The sequence below is a fragment of the Alligator mississippiensis genome, chromosome 2 (assembly GCF_030867095.1).
Source record: "Alligator mississippiensis isolate rAllMis1 chromosome 2, rAllMis1, whole genome shotgun sequence".
Taxonomy (NCBI): Eukaryota; Metazoa; Chordata; order Crocodylia; family Alligatoridae; genus Alligator; species Alligator mississippiensis.
The window spans coordinates 272773292-272779846 of record NC_081825.1 but is presented as its reverse complement, the minus strand read 5'-3'; the positions used below and the strand labels follow the sequence as shown (position 1 = coordinate 272779846).

Below are 6555 nucleotides of genomic sequence, written 5' to 3'. Positions count from 1 at the left end.
CAGATTTGGATTTGGGATGGCATTCTATCTCAATTCCCATATGTGGGATACACGAAATCAGATCAAGTCCATGTTCATTGCTTGCATTTAGATTTAAAGCAAGAAGTGCTTATGTGACAGTGTTCCCCACTGGGTGCTGGCAAAAGACTCAGAAAAAGAAGAGAGTTGTTTATGCTGTAGTACTGTGGGAGTCTCTGTGTTGTGTTGAGCACTAGGACCCAGCAGAAAGTTTCCTTATTTCTGTGGTTTTAGCAGTACCTCTGACACAAGGATAGCTCAGTGAGCATGGAGTCTGGGTTACGGCTGCATTCTGTCTGGAGGGATCCTTCCAAATACTGAATCAAACCAGAATGAAAGGATTAACTGTGAGAATATAACAAAACTGCAACAGCAACTAATGCAGGAGGGAGCAAGAGCAAAAAACAAAGATTAAAAGGTAACTAAAATGGTTCTCATTTCCTGTCTTTTAATCTTTGACTCAGGGGTTTAGCATTGTCATTAGGAGCCTATAAATGTTCAAACAGCTGCATTTGTGCACATTTTGATTTTAAGGTTTGGGTTGTTTGTTTTTCAGGGGCTTTTTTATCCCCAAATTTCATATGTATTTCAGTGGACCTACTGCATCAAGCTCCCACTGTAATATGATGCAGGATGGACAATAACCTCATCCAGATTAGTTTAGTTTCTAAAGTAAGTTCATTAAAAAAAAGCCCCCGCAACTCTGGGGAGGTGGGTATTTAGTTGGTTAACTACCTTTTTACTTCATTTCATTTATAGAAAAGCATAACTTGCTTGCTCTGTTCAGTTAGGGATGTGTGTGTGTGTGTGTGTGTGTGTGTGTGTGTGTATTCATGCATGTGTGTTAATAACTTCATCCACTACAGTGTGAAATAGTTACAAATAACTTAAGCAAAATACCCAATGACTTTAAGGACTGGAGGACCGTTTCCTAATTTTGCGGCTGTAGCTGCTTTGAGTAGTTCATGCTGTTCCCTTGGGTCTGTTGTTTTAACCAAATTCCCCAGTCTGTGGCTACAATTTAGATCAAACAGCAAATCAGTTCTGATTTTTTTTTTTAATTCTGAATTAGGTACTAATAACTGTTATCTGGGGAGAAACAGCCTGGCCAAAGCCGGTAATAATTTTGTTCACAGCTGTGAAAGATGTTTTTAGAAAAATAAAACATTTTCCCCAGGAGCCCTAAGGCCAGATCCTGCACAGATGCTGAGCCTCGTTTTGGGAGGTGCTAAGCACTTGCACCTCCCTCTGGCGTCAGTGAGTTTTGACAGCCCAGGATTGGCCCCTAGAGTAGAAGGGTGTTTTTGGTTCGTTTTGTTTTCGATTCCAGAGCTGAGTTGCAGAAGTTCTCAAATGCGAGCCATGCTTTGGGAAATGCAGCAGAGAACAGTTGGGGTGGACAATTATAATAATTTAAGAAAAAATGAATCTAATGTGAAAGGAATAGTCTGTTGCCAGCCCCCATGTGGAGATTGTCATAGCCAGTGTGCTTCCAGTTCATTGACACAAACATTCATTTTACTAATCTTAGGCAGACACCATTATATTTCTTTTGTTCCTGCATTTCATTGATTTTTAAATCACTATTTTATAGAGACAGCCTGTTTATACTTTACAATTTGTATGTGGTGTACTTTACACACGCATACATTTAGAGGGACTCATCTCTTGTGTTAAGATTGATTTGTTCAGTGCTATTATTAAGAGAGGTGTTTTCCTATTTTCAGATTAGCTTCCCCTTTCTTGCCTTTCTGCAGTATTGACATCTAACTTAGCTGGACTTTTTCTTGGGTTTATTTCTTCAAAATATATATATGGCATTTCCTCACTGGGCAAAGCAGGCGTTTTCATTTGTAGCATTCTCTTTCGGCTGTGGTCAGCTTTTGTTTGTATTATCAACATATTTCTGTAAAATTCTATTGTGTTATCATACTCCCAGTCTGGTTTATGGAAACTTTAATTACAACAAGCAATTTTAGGCTGTAGTATCATTTATGTCAGACCACAGCAATACTGGAATAACTGGATTTTTAAACTCATTGGTTGGATTTGAATTTTTTTACGCACAGAAGGTTAACACTGTGACATGCAGAGAATCAGAATAAAAAAACGAACACACAATGGAAATGAGTTTTTTTCAGTATTAAAAAAGAATTGGCATTTGTAAAGAGGGCAATAAATTAGGCATCAAAAGCCCTGTTTCCTTCAGAGTATCCCATGCACGAGCCAGTAAACATCGTAAAGTGTGATCATTTTGCAGCTGAAAATGTAAGGCCTTTTAAGGTTTGTAGCCTAAGCCTTACATGTCATTAAAGTAGCTCTCTTGTTAAAGAGGGACTGTCCCAGAAGCTGTAAAATCTATAAACACTTTCCTGATTGGCTTAAAAATTTAGACACAGGAAGTGCATGATATCTAATAACAGACAAGTGGAGACATTGTTGTCATGGAAACTGAGAAGACTACTCCCCCTCTCCCCATTTATAAAAAAAAAAAAAGCCTGCATATCATCAGAAATGCCTGTAGAACATGTTGGCTTCTGCTGCCTTTCCCACAGCATCTGTTGAAACCTGAGAATGTGCCTGTCAAATCAAGGTCATTTTACAACAAAAACTGCACCTTCTTCCATATTTCATATCTGTATTTTGTTTCATACTTTCTACAGAACAAAGAGTTAAGGGAAACAACCTGCTCTCCTTACTCAGGCAAAGCTGCTATTGATTTCAGTGGGAGTCTTGCCTGAGTGAGGCCTGCAACATTGGGCCAGGAGAAGCTTATGTTGTAGTTTCAAGTTCCATATTGTAAAAAGGCTCAAAACAGAAGGGCTGAGAAAAAATATTTGGGTGCCAACTGTTGGATTAAATTCATTCCTGGTATAGTTCCATTGGCTTCCGAGGAGTTGTAACAGAGATGAATTAGGCCTACTTTGTTCCTATGAACTACAAAACTGTTAAAAGTTAATTATTTGAACTCGAATGCTAAGGATCCAATTGCTAAGGCAATTTCACAACTCTGCTTTATATCTTGGGGAAAAAAACCTTGAATTAATAAGTGTTAACTGTGGACATTAAATCATTGTTTCTTTTAGAACCGTCCTTTCTCTTCAAGAACACTGAAGGCAAGAACATAAATCTGAAAGGAAAATACACTCTATTAGCTGTGAATGCAATGTGGAAAAATAAAGACAGAGTAAACTACTAAGATTACTATTTGGGTAAATTAAAGTTTCACTGTACTGGACTTTCGATAAGTTTGTGGCGTGAGAGAAATTTTGCTTTCAAAGCAAAACTGGAATCTCTCTCTGCAAATGCACAAGGAGATGAGTGAACTGTCTGTTTGTTTGTTTTTCTGGCAGATGCTGATCTCAAATGTTTTTGATGGAAAGATGTCTTCAGCCTTTATTACATTTTCTCTGAAGCATTTCATTTTGGTATTCCCTTAAATTTTCATTTAGCTCTGTTATACTGACCAAACAGCCAGTTTAAAGCACTTGAATGCTTCATCCTCAGTATAAATCATCAGTTTGAAACCTTCTAAAATGACCAGTTTGACCTTTGTTTTCTCTTTGCTTGCATATTTCATGGTTTTAGGAAAACTAGCTGACTGCTGAGCAATTCTTATGGCTTTAGGGCCAGATCCTGCATGACATTGAATTAGAGGCACTCAGCACCTTGAAAGAAGCCTTGTGCGTCTCTCAAGATTAGACCTTTGTCCACTCAGGAAAAAAAAGGTCTGATTCTTATTTACATTAAGGTCAGAGCAGTCTAAGGGCACCTTAAAATCAATGTAAATGTAATTTACTCCAACTTGAAGGTCCCTTTATATTACCAGAGAGATGTAAAGTGGCCTGAGTGCAAATAAGAGTTGGCTCCCAAGTGTTGTAGAACTGAAGCATGTCAGTGTTTCATGCAAATATTGGTTCATGTACACGTTAGAATAGTCTTTGAGATTTGGACAATTGTATATTTTTATTCATCCTGCATATAATTAGCCAGATGTTGCTTTTAATTGATTGGGAGCTTAGATGAAGAATGTTAGGCTTCACAGTAAAAGCTTTCTCTCTTCTAGCAAAGAATTTCCTGTTGTCAGGAGCTCTCTTATCTGCAGGAACGTTCATCAGCAGGAAATATGTCAGTTACTTGTTTTTACAAACCGAAGGAAATGAACTGGATTAGTTGCTTTCTAGATTTGCCCTTCATTCTTCATGGAGAATTCTTCACAATGTCTGTGTAGCAGCAGTTATCTCTGAATAGGTCTGTTTGTAAAAGTTTTACTATACCAACTACTTCTCAGTATTCTTTGGTATCAGAAATGCAACATAAAGTAAAAAGCAGAGGTTTAATGTTGTCAATCCACTTTTCTTCCTTTCCACCCCCTATATTTTTTATTGTCTGAGCCACATTTTCAAAGGCAAACTCTAAAATTGGTAGTGTTTAAATTGGACATTGACATATGGAGATTGCATAATGGTTGCCTGACTATCCAGTCTGGTTGCACAAATGCATTTTCCCATAGAAAGGGAAAATTTTGAGAATAGAAAAAAAATGTACATTAAATCATTTACTAGTAGTAATTGTTCTTAAATTCCTAAATCCAATTTCATCCTATCAGCCACTTAACAAACATTCATTCATTAATACCCACAGAACCTGTGGGTGGCAGTTTCCAGAGATTAGGAAACTGAGGCAGAAGGTTGCGGAGTGATTTGTACAAGGTTACAAAGCAAGTCATTGGCAGAGCTTGAAATAGAACTAAGATCCCCTGATTTCCAAACCTTTCCTCAAACCACTAGATAATAACAGACTGGGTTCAGGCATTCTTTAACATGTAGTCTTCTTTCATAAATTAATTTGTGCCAATATTCCAATATAATAGGTATTTTAGGGGAAAACACAGAAAACATCTAGATGTGTGTGAAATACAGGTCCAGGTCCTTCTCTGAACCTCCTCCAAGTCCTTCTCTGAACCACTTCCAAGTTGGAAGTTGAGATCCCAGATTGGAGGCCAGTGATAAAGTTGGGGTTATAGCTCCCCAAAGATAGGCTTTGTGCTCAAATCTAGGGTTCAGGTTTAGCTCATCATTGATTTAATAACTAAGTGTATTCATGAAAACACATTATTTCTCAAGCATCAGCTAATGAGATATATTTACTGAATTCAGCTGAGTTTATTGAGTGGCTTTTTCCTCAGATTGATATGGAACAGATACATAATGCTATAAGAAGATCTAGTACATGAATAAAATCTAAGAGCTGATAGTTGAATTAGACAAGTAAACTTACTACTTATGAAGCTTATCCCATGCATCTCTGATTTAGTTAATCTATAAGGAGCAAATCTACTTTACCTTCTGCCTGACTTCAGACTAACTTGGTTAACTACCTCTGTCTGTTGCGTTAGAGTCATTCTTGACAGAAGAATTAGCCACCTGGAAGCAAATCACCATTCTAAACACTAGGCAAGTCTACACGAGACACTAAATGTGCAGTAGCACATCACACAGCACCAAGAGTGCTAATATGCTACTGTACAGTATTATTAGGCTACTACACAGTAGAGTCACTAAAATGGTATTCGCCGGTGCTACTGCATAGTAACTCCAGCTACTGCGCAGTAGCGTCTCATGTAGATACACCCACTGAACAGAATGAGAATATCCTGGCTTATATTTGAATTTGCTGGTTTATGATTTTAGATCTCTCAGCGGAGCCTAAACAGGACCCAAAACAGGTCCTTAAATAATAATAATTTAAAAGAGTAAAATAAAGGAAATGCAATAAAACAAAATAAAACAATGTCTAATTGAAATGCATAAATAATGACTACGATTTTTAAAACTGACTAGTTGATTTTGGGGGCCTAACTTGAAACATTTTACTGGAGCCTGATTTGCAGAAGGTAAATTCTAAAAAACATGACCCCTGTAAAGTATCTCAAGCTTAGCACCCAGAAATGAAGACACCCCAAAACACTTAGCGACATTTGAAAATCTTTCCCCCAGACTTCATATGTAGCCTCTAGATTTATATATTAGTCCAAAAATAAACGTGTGTTCTAATCCAATTGGTTTCTCCCTATCCTTGTCTTTTCCTACCCTCTGATTATTATCATTATTGTTCAGCAAAGCTTAGGAGCCCCTGTCAAGGACCAGGAAGAATTCAGTTGTGCTAAGTGCTGTACAAACACAGATAAAGAACTGCCCCCACTATGCTTTGCCAGTTTCTCCTGTTTGCTTTTGATCTAATGCGGGGCCCGGTTCTGCAGAAAACTACTACTGTTTAGAGAATATCCATTGACTTTAGTTGTGAGCATGACGGTTGTGTTTGCAGGATTGGCCACTGAAACTGCAAGCCCCTCAGAGCATAGAACCCATCCATAGAGGAATTATGAACATCTGTGGTGCCATACAAGTGAAAAAATAATAGTAGCCCTCCTTCACAGTTATCTCATGTGTAACATGAGGTTTCTTTTTCTCTGCGATGTCCAGGAATGCCACAGTGCTACTCAGATGTCTAAGTCTCAGAAGTAAATAAAAAGCC

General features: G+C 37.8%; 1 protein-coding gene across 5 annotated transcripts in view; it reads left to right on the top strand.

The window, feature by feature from the left end:
- Window positions 1–272: 272 nt before the first annotated feature.
- Window positions 273–6555, top strand: part of FOXN3 (forkhead box N3) — a 324200-nt gene continuing 317917 nt past the window's right edge. For 3 of the 5 annotated variants that reach the window (XM_019481683.2, XM_014596435.3, XM_019481682.2), the window contains exon 1: window positions 274–436. The gene's annotated coding sequence lies outside the window, so the exon portion shown is untranslated. Of the gene's footprint in view, window positions 437–6555 lie in introns of all 5 variants that reach the window. The other 2 variants (XM_019481681.2, XM_019481679.2) reach the window with 1 other exon arrangement.